Source organism: Pelobates fuscus, chromosome 9 (assembly GCF_036172605.1).
Source record: "Pelobates fuscus isolate aPelFus1 chromosome 9, aPelFus1.pri, whole genome shotgun sequence".
NCBI classification, from domain to species: domain Eukaryota; kingdom Metazoa; phylum Chordata; class Amphibia; order Anura; family Pelobatidae; genus Pelobates; species Pelobates fuscus.
The window spans coordinates 105,849,561-105,869,401 of NC_086325.1; positions in this window are offsets into that span (position 1 = coordinate 105,849,561).

A 19,841-nucleotide genomic window follows, 5' to 3' on the forward strand; every position below is an offset into this window, starting at 1 on the left:
CTTCCACTACTGTTCAGTGGATTAGGTGTTCAAGCTGTGGTTACCATGCTGCTCTCTTAGCCTCTTTTTCTGATGGTCCTCTGTGATATTGTTGGTTGGGGTTGTGGATAATTAAACGAGTACCTCATTAAAACCACTGCCAGCATACTGTCTGGTGGCACATTTCCAGTAATCTTTGGTCATCTTGTCTACTGGTCAAGGACTGCTAGCTTTTCTATGATCCTCTTTCTTATATCTGATGTTATGGGATCTGCCATTTTGAGGAAAAGATTCAGCTTGGCAACCCTCATTAAGTATAGGTGTGGATACGGGAATTTCTTCCTCTTCATAACTCATATATGTTTTGTGTATCCATCTAATTCCAGTAGGGACATCAGCCTCTTGACAATGTTCAAACATGGCTGTAACGGATCGCCTGGCACCCCGACTGGGTACCTCCGTTGAAAGATGCTCCTAGCGCTTCCAGAGGACTCCAAGCACTCCACCAGACACCATAAGCACCGCAGGCTGCAGCTATCTCCCTTCAGAACGAAGCAGGAACAAGCTCTTACAAGAGCTCAGTGATTATAGCAAGGGAATATGCCTAGCATAGCAATCCCTTGTAGCAGATTCCCCCAATAAGAGACAGGACTCAAGTTGAGGGTAAAAATAGAACTCTCTGGCTGCTAGCTTGCAGCCCTTTTTATTCACAATCCACAAAACCTAGTACTGCTCCCAGGGTTTTGCAGAACAACCAATAAACACATTACAACACATACAATGCAAGTACAGCAGCCAATCAGACACAATGGGACAATAGAAACACACCCAGCATATTCCCCCCCTCTGCTTAGGAGATAATTGAGTCAATTACTGTATCTACTCAATTATCTCCAAGCTGAAAAGTTACACTTTTTATACATTTTAATAACTTTGTGAGTTAACATCGTACATACATAAAACTTATATTATTTTAACCAGTATAACTTGGGGACAAACATATCCAAAATTCACTTGAATAGGTTCAGGGGTTTAACGGTTAGGTCGAAGTCCTTTGTTTTCACTTGCAAGCATGGCTTTTCCTTGTCCCTGGGACAACACCCTGCTGGAGAACAATGGATCCGGGGGAGGGGAAGAGGAAGTGTCCAAAAAGTTTCAGTATGTCCATACACTGTTTTTAAAAGGCCAGCACAGTACAATAAAAGTCCATTCACTGTGCTTAAAGGGCCAGTAGCCGCACGATAAAACACAGTATGCCCAAATACCGTGCATAAAGGGCCAAATCGCCCAGGGACCGTAGTCACACGGTAAGAGGCGGGCAAGCAGCCCCCTCCAAAACACAGTGGCGAAGTGGCTTTCGCTACAATGGCGTTAATAGCTGTTGGTCTTAGTGTAAATGAAGGTGTCACAGGTTCGCTAGTCTGTTATTGTTATTCCTTCAATCCTCCACTAGTCCCAATTCCAGAATGTACTGAATATGATGATAATGCTATTGTTGTGTAAAGTTTCCCCAATATAATGGACACAACCAGTCCTATTGGGTAGAAGAAGCAATCTGAGCTTTATTAGGCCACACTCTGCTTTTTATACAGTGCCCCTAGCATGGGGTTTCTAAGACAAAATCACAGGGGTTTCCTTCCCACAAGTAATTGTGTTTGAGAGATAACTGAGCTCCAATTAAGATAACTCAATTATCTCTCAAATAGGAAAACGTATATACAATTTTTACATATCACAAAAATACATGAAAACAGTACAGGAGCCCCACAAAAAAATATATTCCCGAATAGCCACGATCTGAGCGCACAACATATCCAAAGCACTAAGATCAGTTTGGTAGAACGAGAGTTAGGTTCGAACAAAGTTTTGATCGACCGGCCATTGGGTGCTAGTCCAAAACAGTTCCAGGGATTGGTCAGGCTGGCCGGGTGACTTTCCAGGGTTCCTGTGCGTACACTGACGAACCCAGCCCCTGTTTTTTAAGAAATGAATGCTTCTCTTGTTCGGTAATTTCTTACTCCTGAACACTGTTCTCCTAGCTGGTTGGGAAGTAGAACGGGCAGGGGTGCAAGTTTCAGCAAGGTTTGCGGGCTTGCGTAGCCGACTCAGAGATCCATGGCATCTATGACCATGTACCGCTGCCTGCATTCGGGAAACAAGATGGCTGCCTAATGGAACAATAGTCACTATTTCCCCTACCTGGGAGCTACGAGGCCAGGCTCGTGGCTGCCCAAGAGCTCTCTCTCCGGGGCTGCCTAAGTGGAGGTAACCGCCGGAGAGAGGCGCGAGCCCTAGCTGCACAGACACAGGGGTCCCGATGGCCGCCTGGAAGTCTGTGTCGACCAATGGGAGAAGGAGCTCCCGTTCAAACGGGGTTTCACGCCCTTTCTCCTGATTGGGCAGCGATACCCCTCTTCTCCCTGAGCGCCGATTGGTGTAATCGAGTTTCACGCTCTTTCGCCTGAGTAGGCGGCAAAACTCCTCTCCTCCCCGCAAGCTGATTGGCGCAATTTGGTTTTGCGCCTTTCAGCTAATTGTTTGTTGCTTGGTTTAGGCGTTAAGTTTGAATTCGCCGGACTAAACCAAGCAACTTCATAGAACTAATTTCGGGGATGTACAGAGCCTCAAGTCCCAGACTTAGATGATGATTTCTCAGGCTCTGTATATCCGATCGCCCAGCTTTTTGCAGGGATCCCAGATGGTACCCGGGGATCATAGGTGTGCGCACGGGGTGTGCCGGGTGTGCCTGGGCACACCCTAATCACACCTCCGTGCTGCACTGCCTCTGGGCAGACTGACATGTCGGGTCCTCGGTCTATGACCGAGGACCCGACACAGGAGGGGGCCTGGCGGCTTGCCACAATGCCGCCGGGTGAGAGGCCCCTCCTGTCCGTCTGCCCTGATGGAGATCCAGCCTCAGTCTGCAGCTCCGCCTGGAGTGAGCTGCAGACTGAGGTGTTTCGCAATCTCCAGCCTGTCAGAGCGTTGCCGCGGCAACGCCCTGACTGGAGATCGCGAGACTCACCATGTGGTCTGCAGCTCACTCCTGGCGGAGCTGCAGACTGAAGAGAGAGGGAGCCCACTGGACCACCAGGGCAGGTATTTAAACCCCCTCTGTCCCCTGTCACTCACTGCCCCCCCACCCTGTCTCTGCCCCCATACCCCCCTAACCCCTGTCCCTAGCCCTCTAACCCCTGTCACTACCCCTCTACCCCCCTAACCCCTGTCACTACCCCCTAACCCCTGTCACTACCCCTCTAACCCCTGTCACTACCCCTCTAACCCCCTAACCCATGTCACTACCCCCCTAACCCCTGTCACTACCCCTCTACCCCCCCAAACCCCTGTCACTACCCCCTAGCCCCTGTCACTACCCCCTAGCCCCTGTCACTACCCCCCTAACCCCTGTCACTACCCCCTAACCCCTGTCACTACCCCATAACCCCTGTCACTACCCCCCTAACCCTTGTCACTACCCCTCTAATCCCCTAACCCCTGTCACTACCCCCCTAACCCCTGTCACTACCCCCTAACCCCTGTCACTAGCCCTCTAACCCCCTAACCCTTGTCACTACCCCCTAACCCCTGTCACTATCCCTCTAACCCCTGTCACTACCCCCTAACCCCTGTCACTACCCCCCTAACCCATGTCACTGCCTCTCCACCCCCTTAACCCCTGTTACTGCCCCTCCACTCCCCCACCCCCTGTCACTGCCCCTCTACCCCCCAACCCCTGTCACTACCCCTCTACCCTCCTAACCCCTGTCACTACCCCTCTAACCCCTGTCACTACCCCCCAACCCCTGTCACTATCCCTCAACCCCCCTAACCCCTCTCACTCCCCCTCTACCCCCTAACCCATGTCACTGCCTCCCCACCCCCAACCCCTGTCACTGCCTCTCCACTCCCCCCCACCCCCTGTCACTGCCCCTCTACCACCCTAACTCCTGTCACTACCCCCCTAGCCCCTGTCACTACCCCCTAGCCCCTGTCACTACCCCCTAACCCCTGTCACTACCCCCTAACCCCTGTCACTACCCCATAACCCCTGTTACTACCCCCGAACCCTTGTCACTACCCCTCTAATCCCCTAACCCCTGTCACTACCCCCCTAACCCCTGTCACTACCCCCTAACCCCTGTCACTAGCCCTCTAACCCCCTAACCCTTGTCACTACCCCCTAACCCCTGTCACTACCCCTCTAACCCCTGTCACTACCCCCTAACCCCTGTCACTACCCCCTAACCCCTGTCACTATCCCTCTACCCCCTAACCCCTGTCACTACCCCCCTAACCCCTGTCACTACCCCTCTAACCCCTGTTACTACCCCTCTAACCCCCTAACCCATGTCACTACCCCCCTAACCCCTGTCTCTACCCCTCTACCCCCCCAAACCCCTGTCACTACCCCCTAGCCCCTGTCACTACCCCCTAGCCCCTGTCACTACCCCCTAACCCCTGTCACTACCCACTAACCCCTGTCACTACCCCATAACCCCTGTCACTACCCCTCTAATCCCCTAACCCCTGTCACTACCCCCTAACCCCTGTCACTACCCCTCTAATCCCTGTCACTACCCCCCTAACCCGTCACTACCCCCTAACCCCTGTCACTACCCCTCTAACCCCCTAACCCTTGTCACTACCCCCCTAACCCGTCACTACCCCTCTAACCCCTGTAACTACCCCTAACCCCTGTCACTACCCCTCTAACCCCTGTCACTACCCCCTAACCCCTGTCACTGCCCCTCTACCCCTAACCCATGTCACTGCCTCTCCATCCCCAATCCCTGTCACTGCCCCTCTACCCCCCTAACTCCTGTCACTACCTCCCCTAACCCCTGTCACTACCCCTCTGCCCCCAACCCCTCTCACTACCCCACTAACCCACTAACCCTTGTCACTACCCCCCTAACCCGTCACTACCTTTCTAACCCCTGTCACTACCCCCTAACCCCTGTCACTACCCCCCTAACCACTGTCTCTACCCCCCTAACTCCTGTCACTACCCCCTAACCCCTGTCACTACCCCTCTAACCCCTGTCACTACCCCTCTACCCCCCAACCTCTCTCACTACCCCACTAACCCTTGTCACTACCCATCTAACCCCCTAACCCCTGTCACTACCCCCTAACCCCTGTCACTACCCCCTAACCCCTGTCACTACCCCCTAACCCCTGTCACTACCCCTCTAACCCCTGTCACTACCCCTCTAACCCCTGTCACTACCCCTCTACCCCCCTAACCCCTGTCACTACCCCCTAACCCCTGTCACTACCCCTCTAACCCCTGTCACTACCCCTCTAACCCCCTAACCCATGTCACTACCCCCTAACCCCTGTCACTACCCCTCTACCCCCCAAACCCTTGTCACTACCCCCTAGCCCCTGTCACTACCCCCTAGCCCCTGTCACTACCCCCTAACCCCTGTCACTACCCCCTAACCCCTGTCACTACCCCACAACCCCTGTCACTACCCCACTACCCCCCTAACCCCTGTCACTACCCCTCTAACCCCTGTCACTACCCCTCTACCCCCCTAACCCCTGTCACTACCCCCTAACCCCTGTCACTACCCCTCTAACCCCTGTCACTACCCCTCTAACCCCCTAACCCATGTCACTACCCCCTAACCCCTGTCACTACCCCTCTACCCCCCCAAACCCCTGTCACTACCCCCTAGCCCCTGTCACTACCCCCTAGCCCCTGTCACTACCCCCCTAACCCCTGTCACTACCCCCTAACCGCTGTCACTACCCCATAACCCCTGTCACTAGCCCTCTACCCCTCTAACCCCTGTCACTACCCCTCTACCCCCCTAACCCCTGTCACTACCCCCTAACCCCTGTCACTACCCCTCTAACCCCTGTCACTACCCCTCTAACCCCCTAACCCATGTCACTACCCCCCTAACCCCTGTCACTACCCCTCTACCCCCCCAAACCCCTGTGACTACCCCCTAGCCCCTGTCACTACCCCCTAGCCCCTGTCACTACCCCCTAACCCTTGTCACTACCCCCTAACCCCTGTCACTACCCCTCTAACCCCTGTCACTACCCCCTAACCCCTGTCACTACCCCCTAACCCCTGTCACTATCCCTCTACCCCCTAACCCCTGTCACTACCCCCCTAACCCCTGTCACTACCCCTCTAACCCCTGTTACTACCCCTCTAACCCCCTAACCCATGTCACTACCCCCTAACCCCTGTCACTACCCCTCTACCCCCCAAACCCCTGTCACTACCCCCTAGCCCCTGTCACTACCCCCTAGCCCCTGTCACTACCCCCTAACCCCTGTCACTACCCACTAACCCCTGTCACTACCCCATAACCCCTGTCACTACCCCCTTAACCCTTGTCACTACCCCTCTAATCCCCTAACCCCTGTCACTACCCCCCTAACCCCTGTCACTACCCCTCTAATCCCTGTCACTACCCCCCTAACCCCTGTCACTACCCCCTAACCCCTGTCACTACCCCTCTAACCCCCTAACCCCCTAACCCATGTCACTACCCCCCTAACCCGTCACTACCCCTCTAACCCCTGTCACTACCCCTCTAACCCCTGTCACTACCCCCTAACCCCTGTCACTGCCCCTCTACCCCCTAACCCATGTCACTGCCTCTCCACCCCCCAATCCCTGTCACTGCCCCTCTACCCCCCTAACTCCTGTCACTACCTCCCCTAACCCCTGTCACTACCCCTCTGCCCCCAACCCCTCTCACTACCCCACTAACCCCCTAACCCTGGTCACTACCCCCCTAACCCGTCACTACCTCTCTAACCCCTGTCACTACCCCCTAACCCCTGTCACTACCCCCTAACCACTGACTCTACCCCCTAACTCCTGTCACTAACCCCTAACCACTGTCACTACCCCTCTAACCCCTGTCACTACCCCTCTACCCCCCAACCTCTCTCACTACCCCACTAACCCTTGTCACTACCCATCTAACCCCCTAACCCCTGTCACTACCCCCTAACCCCTGTCACTACCCCCCTAACCCCTGTCACTACCCCCTAACCCCTGTCACTACCCATCTAACCCCTGTCACTACCCCTCTAACCCCTGTCACTACCCCTCTACCCCCCTAACCCCTGTCACTACCCCCTAACCCCTGTCACTACCCCTCTAACCCCTGTCACTACCCCTCTAACCCCCTAACCCATGTCACTACCCCCCTAACCCCTGTCACTACCCCTCTACCCCACCAAACCCCTGTCACTACCCCCTAGCCCCTGTCACTACCCCCTAGCCCCTGTCACTACCCCCCTAACCCCTGTCACTACCCCCCTAACCCCTGTCACTACCCCCTAACCCCTGTCACTACCCCATAACCCCTGTCACTACCCCCCTAACCCTTGTCACTACCCCTCTAATCCCCTAACCCCTGTCACTACCCCCCTAACCCCTGTCACTACCCCCTATCCCCTGTCACTAGCCCTCTAACCCCCTAACCCTTGTCACTACCCCCTAACCCCTGTCACTATCCCTCTAACCCCTGTCACTACCCCCTAACCCCTGTCATTACCCCCTAACCCATGTCACTGCCTCTCCACCCCCCTTAACCCCTGTTACTGCCCCTCCACTGCCCCATCCCCTGTCACTGCCCCTCTACCCCCCAACCCCTGTCACTACCCCTCTACCCTCCTAACCCCTGTCACTACCCCTCTAACCCCTGTCACTACCCCCCAACCCCTGTCACTATCCCTCAACCCCCCTAACCCCTCTCACTCCCCCTCTACCCCCTAACCCATGTCACTGCCTCCCCACCCCAACCCCTGTCACTGCCTCTCCACTCCCCCCACCCCCTGTCACTGCCCCTCTACCACCCTAACTCCTGTCACTACCCCCCTAGCCCCTGTCACTACCCCCTAGCCCCTGTCACTACCCCCTAACCCCTGTCACTACCCCCTAACCCCTGTCACTACCCCATAACCCCTGTTACTACCCCCCGAACCCTTGTCACTACCCCTCTAATCCCCTAACCCCTGTCACTACCCCCCTAACCCCTGTCACTACCCCCCTAACCCCTGTCACTAGCCCTCTAACCCCCTAACCCTTGTCACTACCCCCTAACCCCTGTCACTACCCCTCTAACCCCTGTCACTACCCCCTAACCCCTGTCACTACCCCCCTAACCCCTGTCAATATCCCTCTACCCCCTAACCCCTGTCACTAGCCCCCTAACCCCTGTCACTACCCCTCTAACCCCTGTTACTACCCCTCTAACCCCCTAACCCATGTCACTACCCCCCTAACCCCTGTCATTACCCCTCTACCCCCCCAAACCCCTGTCACTACCCCCTAGCCCCTGTCACTACCCCCTAGCCCCTGTCACTACCCCCTAACCCCTGTCACTACCCACTAACCCCGTCACTACCCATAACCCCTGTCACTACCCCCTAACCCTTGTCACTACCCCTCTAATCCCCTGTCACTACCCCCCTAACCCCTGTCACTACCCCTCTAATCCCTGTCACTACCCCCCTAACCCCTGTCACTACCCCCTAACCCCTGTCACTACCCTTCTAACCCCCTAACCCTTGTCACTACCCCCCTAACCCGTCACTACCCCTCTAACCCCTGTCACTACCCCCTAACCCCTGTCACTACCCCTCTAACCCCTGTTACTACCCCCTAACCCCTGTCACTGCCCCTCTACCCCCTAACCCATGTCACTGCCTCTCCACCCCCAATCCCTGTCACTGCCCCTCTACCCCCCTAACTCCTGTCACTACCTCCCCTAACCCCTGTCACTACCCCTCTGCCCCCCAACCCCTCTCACTACCCCACTAACCCCCTAACCCTTGTCACTACCCCCTAACCCGTCACTACCTCTCTAACCCCTGTCACTACCCCCTAACCCCTGTCACTACCCCCCTAACCACTGTCTCTACCCCCCTAACTCCTGTCACTACCCCCTAACCCCTGTCACTACCCCTCTAACCCCTGTCACTACCCCTCTACCCCCAACCTCTCTCACTACCCCACTAACCCTTGTCACTACCCATCTAACCCCCTAACCCCTGTCACTACCCCCTAATCCCCGTCACTACCCCCTAACCCCTGTCACTACCCCTCTAACCCTTGTCACTACCCCTCTACCCTCCCAACCCCTCTCACTACCCCACTAACCCTTGTCACTACTCCTCTAACCCCTAACCCTGTCACTACCCCTACCCCTGTCACTACCCCTCTAACCCCTGTCACTACCCCCCTAACCCCTGTCACTACCCCCCTAACCCCTGTCACTACCCCTCTAACCCCCTAACCCTTGTAACTACCCCTCTAACCCCTGTCACTACCCCCTAACCCCTGTCGCTACCCCCTAACCCCTGTCACTACCCCTCTAACCCCTGTCACTACCCCCTAACCCCTGTCACTGCCCCTCTACCCCCTAACCCATGTCACTGCCTCTCCAACCCCCCAACCCCTGTCACTGCCCCTATACCCCCATAACTCCTGTCACTACCTCCCCTAACCCCTGTCACTACCCCTCTACCCCCCAACCCCTCTCACTACCCCACTACCCCTGTCACTGCCCCTCTACCCCCCTAACCCATGTCACTGCCTCTCCACCCCAACCCCTGTCACTGCCCCTCTACCCCCCTAACTCCTGTCACTGCCCCCTATCCCCTGTCACTACCCCCTAACCCCTGTCACTACCCCCTAACCCCTGTCACTAACCCCCCTAACTCCTATCACTGCCCCCTAACCCGTCACTACCCCCCAACCCCTGTCACTACCCCTCTACCCCAACCCCTGTCACTACCACTCTACCCCTAACCACTGTCACTACAACTCTACCCCCTAACCCCTGTCACTGCCCCTTTACCCCCCTAACCCATGTCACTGCCTCTCCACCCCCCTTAACCCCTGTTACTGCCCCTCCACTCCCCCACCCCTGTCACTGCCCCTCTACCCCCAACCCCTGTCACTACCCCTCTACCCTCCTAACCCCTGTCACTACCCCTCTAACCCCTGTCACTACCCCCCAACCCCTGTCACTACCCCTCAACCCCCCTAACCCCTCTCACTCCCCCTCTACCCCCCTAACCCATGTCACTGCCTCCCCACCCCCAACCCCTGTCACTGCCTCTCCACTCCCCCCACCCCCTGTCTCTGCCCCTCTACCACCCTAACTCCTGTCACTACCCCCCAACCCCTGTCACTACCCCTCTATCCCCTGTCACTACCCCTCTACCCCCTAACACCCGTCACTGCCCCTCTACCTCCCTAACCCATGTCACTGCCTCTCCACCCCCCTTAACCCCTGTTACTGCCCTTCCACTCCCCCACCCCCTGTCACTGCCCCTCTACCTCAATCCCTGTCACTACCCCTCTATCCCCCTAACCCCTGTCACTACCCCTCTATCCCCCTAACCCATTACTACCCCTCTACCCCCTAACCCCTGTCACTAACCGTCTACTCCCGCTACCTCCTGTCACTGCCCCTCCACCCCCCTACCTCCTGTCCCTCTACCCCTAACCCCTGTTGCTGCCCCTCCACCCTCCTAACCCCTGTCGCCCACACAGTGCACCCCTCACAATCATACACACTGTACCCCACACACACTGAATCCCTCCCAATTACAAAAACTGTACCCCTTACAATTACATACACTGTACCCCTCACAATCACACACACTGCACCCTTCACAATTACACCACACTGTACCCCTCACAATCACACACACTGCATCTACGTATATTTGTATTTGTATATATATATATATATGTATATATATATATATGTGTGTGTGTATGTATGTATGTATATGTATGTGTGTGTATGTGTATATAAAAATACATATACACGCGGCATGTGTGTTTGTGCTTTAGGGTGCACACCCTAATGCAACAGGCTGCGCACGCCTATGCCGGGGATATCTAGTGATATAAGTTTAATCTATGTGATCCCTTCCCTTCCCTTCCCGGGGAGCCGAGCCCCAAAGGTTACCCCACCCTGTATGGAAAATGTTTTAATGTGTGTCGCTGTGTACTGTTGGTATCTCCCAGAGTGGGAGATTGCTATCTGTAACCAGGGCCGGTGCTAGGATTTTTAGTTACACAGGCGAAGATGCATTTTGGCGCCCCCAACCCTCATTAAAAAAAAAAAAAATGCATCTTCACCTGTGTGTCTTTCCTCCCAAGCCACAGGCACACAGGCATCATTTTTCAGTCACACAGTCAAAGTCATACAGGTACACTGTCATACAAAGACAGCAATAATCATACAGAGACATACAGACACATACAGTCAGAGACATACAAGCAGAGACATACATGCATACAGAGACATGCAGGCATATAAAGACATACATGCATGCAGAGGCATACCGTCATACAGACACATACATACAGACAGGCATACAGAAACATACATACAAAACATTCAGGCACATACATACAGACATACAGGCATAAAGAAACATACATACAGAGACATACAGGCATGCAGACACATACATACAGGCATACAAAGACATACACACATACAGATACATGCATGCATACAGAGACATAACGTCATACAGACACATACATATAGACAGGCATACAGACACATACATACATCCAGAGGCATACCGTCATACAGACACATACATACAGAGGCATACCGTCATACAGACACATACATACATACAGAAACATGCATACAAAGACATACAGGCATACAGAGACACACAGACACACACATACGTACATACAGAGACATAAAGGCATACAGTTACATACATGCATACAGAGACATATATACAGACATTCAGAGACAAACATACATCCAGTTACATACATGCATACAGAGACATACAGAAACATACGTACAAGACATACAGGCATACGGACACATACATACATACAGAGGCATACCGTCATACAGATACATACATACAGACAGGCATACAGAAAAATACATACTCACACACACACAAACTCACAGACACATACTCGAACACACACACACTGACAGACACACATACTCACATGCGCACACACACACTGACATACTCTCACACACACCGACAGACACTCACTCACACACAAACTCACAGACACACATACACACTGACAGACACACACACACTCACACACACACACACTGACAGACACACACACACACTCACTGACAGACACACACACACACACACTGACAGACACACACAAACTCACATACACACTGACATACACATTCACTCACACACAAACTCATAGACACACTTACACACACACTGACAGACACACTCACTCACACACAAACTCACAGACACACATACACACTGACATACACACACACACAGTAATTAATAAAGTAATTAATAATACATTAAATGTAAATTTCCCACCCAGCCTCCCTACCTGGAGTGCTGGCGTGGGTCTGTCATTGGTGGTCCAGTGAGGCTGCTGGGAGGCGTGCGGCTGAAGTTGATTAGGAGGCGGCGAGGGAGCTCTCTGATCTCTCTGACCGGCTCCCTCGCAGGCTGTTTTCTGATGCCGCGGGAGCCGGAATATGACGTCATATTCCGGCTCCCGCAGCATCAGCAAAAGGCGCGCGAGGGAGCCGGTCAGAGAGATCAGAGAGCTCCCTCGCCGCCTCCTAATCAACTTCAGCCGCACGCCTCCCAGCAGCTCCGGGGATCCAGGAGGTGACCAGGCAGGAGGGAGCACTTCCCTCCTGCCGGTCACTGGAATTTTGCGCCCCCAGAGCCGGTGCGCCCTAAGGCGGCCGCCTGTGCCGCCTTATGGACGCGCCGGCCCTGTCTGTAACCCAAACCCCTCCTTCCTGGGATTGTATTGTACTGAATGGAGACCCCCTGCGGGGGCTGTGCATAAAAACTGTGTGTTCCAAATAAAGATTGCCAGTGTTTTAACCTCCAGAACTGTGTTTCCTCTGGTTACTGGAGGGAAGGAAGATTTAACCCCTGTGTCTGCTGTTCCAGCTTGCAGGGAATGCAGTGGGGAAAGTCCTTGTAAGGACTAACAGAGCTAGTTTCCCCATCCGTTTCCCGGTTCCAGCTAGGAAGCAACCCCTCTGGCAGAGGTACCCAGCCGGGGTACAGGGAGCTCCGCTGCACTGACTATCACTAAAATAATCCAGTGTCTGAAGACCCAAAAGGCACTGTAACAATATTGTGTAAATAAAACGACTCAAATATCTCTAAAAATTGAATGTTTATTAGATTAATGTTACAGAAAGGAAACTTATAAGAAAAACTATCCTACCAACATAATTTGTAGAGGATAAAAGCAGTCTGCATCTGTATGATGCTTGAGTTCAGGTATGAGTGAAATTGACTGTCTTCTTACAGTTTATATAGTTATTTCTTCCCGTACATGCTGTGATATTTCCCAAAAAGGTTCTTTGACTTGTTCCCTGATATATGATGTAATGTGCTGTATAGCTATGGTCAGCAGATACTTATTAGCACTGTCTATGATTATCTCCAAGGTTAAGTGATGTGTGTCTTGTATACATTTTGATTAACATGCAACACATGGCTTGTCCTTATTTAAACATTTAACCCTTTTAGTGCTGTTGTTAAGTGAATGTCAAATGTCAATAGTCTGCAAAATATACACTGCTCAAAAAAATAAAGGGAACACAAAAATAACACATCCTAGATCTGAATTAATTAAATATTCTTCTGAAATACTTTGTTAATACTTTACATGTTGAATGTGCTGACAACAAAATCACACAAAAATAAAAAAAATGGAAATCAAATTTTTCAACCCATGGAGGTCTGAATTTGGAGTCACACTCAATATTTTTTTTTTTTAATTCTTTATTTTCTTCGTGCACGGTATAACATACAGGATTGTGACGCCACGACAGCGTTGACAAGCATATTGCAAGATCACAAGTTGATACAATGTCATCGAACAGGATTTAGACATGGAGTATGGTCTTATATAAAATAGGTGTTCAGGCTCTATATGCTGTAAACTGCACACATTCATAATATACAGGCTATGTCAGTGTGCCTGAGTTTGATGCCACTGGGTCATGAGTAATAACTAAGGTAACAAAAATTTGAAAAAAACATGTGTAACTAAAAAGAGCAAAAATACATGAGGTATCATACAGTTCTGTTCACCCAATGCCTCGGATGGGCCATGGTAGAAAGTTCTTCCCCATATCAGGATCAGCATCCCTTCCCTCTGGCTTTAGCCTTGGTAGGTGTAACTGGATACCACCCTGCCGATTGCTTCTCGAACTGTAGGACAGCCTTGCAGCGTATCTTCGACCCCAGGTCTGTCTGGAAGCCCGTACCCTAAGTCCACGGAATCCTCATGTCGAGGCGGCAGGATAGTGAGCTCGTTGGCACATTGGCTTCCGAGATGGCCTCCGGGTATGCGGACGGCAAAGTGGAGATTTCTCTGTTCGGGTTCCCGGCCCAGGAGAGGAATGAGCTGTTGGGGTATCTCTCAGGGTCGCTTTTAAGGCGGGAGGGATGAGTGCGTGGGATCTGCTCTCTATTCGAAGCCAGAACCTCTGGCAGATGGCGTCAAATCTTTTGAGGAAGAGATCGCTCCACTCTCGGCATTCTGGGCTTGTGTTGCTCTGAAGCAGGTCTGGCATGGCGGCCATGTTGGTCGCGCCACGCGGTCTCAAGCGGTTCAAGCTGAGTGGGTGCTGAGGTAAATCGACCAAGTCGGGACCGGGATAACCCCCACCGGTCCAAAGGGGGGGAGAGGGGGGTGAATCAGGGCTGTGAACCAGCATATGGTCTCACAAGTGGTCTGAGGATCTCATCTCGGTACCTAGTGGCAGTCAGGCCACCTCTGGTGAGCACATGGAGGGCTGTGCGGCCCCCCAAAGAAATGCCAGAATCTCCAGACTCTGTCACGCCTGTCACATGTGCTTAGTGTGAACCTGCTTTCATCTGTGAAGAGCATAGGGCACCAGTGGCGAGTTTGCCAATCTTGGTGTTCTCTGGCAAATGCCAAACGTCCTGCATGGTGTTGGGCTGTAAGCACAACCCCCACCTGTGGACGTTGGGCCCTCATACCACCCTCATGGAGTCTGTTTCTGACTGTTTGAGCAGATACATGCACATTTGTGGCCTGCTGGAGGTCATTTTGCAGGGCTCTGGTAGTGCTCCTCCTGTTCCTCCTTGCACAAAGGCGGAGGTAGCGGTCCTGCTGCTGGGTTGTTGCCCTCGTACTGCCTCCTCCACGTCTCCTGATGTACTGGCTTGTCTCCTGGTAGCGCCTCCATGCTCTGGACACTACGCTGACAGACACAGCAAACCTTCTTGCCACAGCTCGTATTGATGTGCCATCCTGGATGAGCTGCACTACCTTAGCCACTTGTGTGGGTTGTAGACTCCGTCTCATGCTACCACTAGAGTGAAAGCACCGCCAGCATTCAAAAGTGACCAAAACATCAGCCAGGAAGCATAGGAACTGAGAAGTGGTCTGTGGTCACCACCTGCACAACCACTCCTTTATTGGGGGTGTCTTGCTAATTGCCTATAATTTCCACATGTTGTCTATCCCATTTGCACAACAGCATGTGAAATTGATTTTTGCTTCCTAAGTGGACAGTTTGATTTCACAGAAGTGTGATTGACTTGAAGTTACATTGTGTTGTTTAAGTGCTCCCCTTATTTTTTTGAGCAGTGTATATACATATACCATAGAGCTAAATGTACATCCATATTAATTATATATACTCCATACTATACAATATATACCATACGTATACAATGTATATTGTATAGTAAATAATAATGATCCATTCTCCACAAGGACAACAGTGGGTGATACCCAAGCAATAACCAAAAGTAGAGACAATAAAAATAAAGCCCAAAGATATATGCCAAAATGAATATATTGTGAGAAAAAATATACCAAGTTTTAGTGCAAAATATAATTAAACATTATGTTCAGACACAGAGAGAACACTTTTGCCAAATGAATAGGCTCTAACATCTAATTGATTGTGTCTAATAAAGGTATTAATGGAAGGCCAAGTAGCAGCTTTGCATATCCGGTCCGGTAGAAAATTAGCCACTGCTACCCAAGAGGCTGATAATGCTCTTGTAGAGTGAGCTTCGATTCCTGCATGCACCGGACTTTGGTGGTCCGATAGGCATGAATAACAGCAGAGACAAACCATCTACCTATCGTTTCCGAAGAAGCGTGCAGTCCCTTTCTAGCTGTATTTGGGATGACAAACAGTCTGTTGGATGAACGGCATAGTGAAGACCTCTCAATATATGTTGTTTTTTTAATTACTTTTTTTTATTGATTTGTAAATGCATCAATCATACAACCCATGTTATACAGAAGTTCATATATTTATATTAGTACAACATATTACATGAGATTGACATTAAAGTAGACAACTAAATCACTAATTTTGTGTGAAAAATCCACAAAAATCGCTTAATGAACAATCACATATGCTATGATAATACATGTCCAATATACTCAGCTAGCTAATACAATAGTAGTAGATTAGAGAACTATGTTGATGCGGTGAATAACGTACATTTGCATGACAGTGCTGGAGGTAACAATGAATTCCTTAATTCAAGGTCATTACCACTTTAGTATGGAAGGTAAACCAGATAGTGTGCAAGAGAATACTGAGAACGGACAATAGCTCAATTAGCTTGCCCTTTGGCTAGTTTTAGCTCATCTTGTGCAATTACAAGGATAAACCTATACCATTTGCATATCAGACTGATCCCACCCAAAAGAGCGGTTCAGATCTGATATGCAGGCTGTCTCTCTCTGCACGAGAGATAGAGCAACCCCAGATGATCACTTGACCTTGTCAGGTCTCGTTAGTGAGGTGATTCCTCTCAAGGCTTCGTTAGCAAGGGGTCTGGATTAACCTTTAAACTTGAGGAGAGCAAAAAGCAGGGTGCAAGAGAATACCGAGAACAGACAACAGCTAAATTAGCTAGGAAGAATCCATTATGATTCTAGGCAAAGACTCAGAAGCAGTGGAAACCATAGTCAGCAAGGCCAAAATGGAAAATCAGGATTTTACTGTCCTGTTCTTGTCAAATCCGTCACAGTAGTGGGACCAGGGGAAAGATGCATCCCAGATCGAATTTTCATCTGCATGTCAGGGCATCCCTCTCCTTGGACTAGGGATCATACTTTCTGGAAAAGTACCTGAGAACTTTTTTCTTGTATGAAATTGCCATAAGGTGTATCTATTAAATTCCCCATGTGGCAATGATGTCTTGAAAAATCATTTCTGATAGAGACCATTCTTTCAGATCTATCTCTGGTGACATGGTCTGCTGATGAGTTTTCTGGTCTGGATAAGTGATTTGCTGCCAGGCCGTGGAGATTGAGCTGTACCCAGCATGTTAGAGGCGTCAATAGTAACATCATTCTGGGATATCCCCAAGTGGAAAACCAATGAAGATGTTTCTCTTGTGAAGCCACCATAGTAGGAAGTGGTGAACTTTTGGTGGAATCCTGATTGGTTGGAGAAAATTGCCTGATCTGATTTTGGAAAAGGATATTCTCCTGGAAGATCATCATTCTTCATTACACTTAATTGCTGACACCAATATGTCCTTTACTATGCATTGGAAATGTAGGCCTCTTTCTTCTGACAGGTGAAATGATAGACTGTGTAGGAGGCAGGTGATTCTTGGCAATATTGAGCTTTTAGATGTGATGAAGAAGAAGCTGGATGTGATGATGACCATGGGCATCAGATATTCTTTGTTGTCTGCCAATATAAAAACACTGATCCAAATAATGAAAGGCTACAATACCTTTCTATCTTTGTTGCCACTAGAACTACTAAAATCTACACAATCAGATGTACTGTAACTGACTGTAACGAAGACACCACTAGGATACATGGTGAAGGTTCAGAAAAGTACACCAATGATAAAACACATAGTATGGGGAGAAAAGTTATGACTAGTTCACATAGATAACGTATATTAAACTTTATAAAAACAAAAAATCCTTGACGGATGGTGAAAATGTTAGATATTCATGTAAATTATACATTGTCCAATGTTTTTGCTATATGTAACATAACCTATATGTGATGCGTGATATTTGGCTTCTGGGTAAACCCGATGCAGTCGACATGACACTGTCTATGTCAAAAAAAAAAAAAAAAAAAGAACTACCAGAATCTTGGAGAAAGTTTGTACTCAACCCAAGTGGCATGGCTCTGAATTGGAAGTGTTGGTCTTCCACTGCAAACCCCAGGTACTTCTGGTGCTGAACCACAATCAGAACATGGAAATAGGAATCCTGTATGTCTATAGGCATCATACACTGGCCTGGGAACCAGGGCCGGCGCTACCATAAGGCGGCACAAGCGGCCGCCTTAGGGCACACCGGCCCGGTGGGTGCAATCCTCGGGTGACTGGCAGAAGGAGAGCACCCTGCATTGTGCTCCCCTCCTGCCGGTCATTGCGTGTAGAGTGGCCAAGCGGGCGGGCCGCGGTTTACCCGGTCTGACAGGAGATGCAACAAACTGCTTCCTGTCAGACCGGGACAGGAAATAGGATCCTCTACCGCGTAACGCCCACTCAACCACGCTACATGGAGAGAGAAGGGGGCATAATGAAAGGTAGGAGGGGAGTGGAGGACAATACAAGTTACAGGGTGGGGAGAAGAGTTACAGGAGGGGGGACACAATAAAAGTTACAGGGGTGGGGAGAAGAGTTACAGGAGGGGGGACACAATAAAAGTTACAGTGGTGGGGAGAAGAGGTACAGCAGGGGGGACACAATAAAAGTTACAGGGGTGGGGAGAAGAGTTACAGGAGGGGGGACACAATAAAGGTTACAGGGGTGGGGAGAAGAGTTACAGGAGGGGGGGACACAATAAAAGGTACAATGGGGAGAGAAGAGTTACAGGAGGGGGGGCAATAAAAGTTACAGGGGGCGACGAAGAGTTACAGGAGGGGAGGGACAAGAAGAGTTACAAGAGGGGAGGGACAAGAAGAGTTACAGTATGGGAGGGGGACAAGAAGAGTTACAGGAGAGGAGGTGGGCAATAAGCTGTGTGCAACCTAGCTGTGTGATACAAAAGCGAATACAAATACAAAGAAACTAGTCCTATGCTCAAACTCCCATTACTCCTGGGCGGCAGCAATGACTATAGTACACATCAGCCAAAATACATATAGTAAAAAGCAAAGAAAAAGTTACCTGCGCTCTTTCCACATCCCTATGCATTTTTAACCCCTTAAGGACACATGACGTGTGTGACATGTCATGATTTCCTTTTATTCCAGAAGTTTGGTCCTTAAGGGGTTAAACAAATGGAGGTTTTTAGTTACCTCCAATGGCCATGAGAGGGTAAGCCCACCTGCCACATCAAGGCAGACCCTTTTAGGTGGGTCCTAACACTAACCATTCGCCTTGCTTCCTTGAGCTTCTGGCAAAAATATCTCTAATGAGACAGAAAGGGGTATTTTTTATATACATCCCTACATGCTTATTAACCCTTAATAGGGAACACATGGGATGGGCAGCAGCATTGCAACCTAAGCTGCATATCCCCACACAGCCAATATATGTCCCCTAAGGACCTAACATGTTTCTGTTGCAAGGCAAGTGGGACTGTTCTATATGTAGCACAATATCCATGAGTGAAATTACCCAGAAATCTGCCTGTCCCATTGTAAATACCATAGCAGGTCTAGTTTCCTGGATATACAGTCATGCCCTCGGCTGGCTTAACATTCTTGGTAATCATAGGATATTCCTTCTTCCATGACTCACACGCTGACCAATTCATTTTATAATAGGCAAAGAGGCTTAAAAAACATGTCTCTACGTCGGGAGAGGGGGGGAGTAAGTTTAGGGGTACAGTGCCTAGATGGGATCGGGCTCCTCCACAGACATAG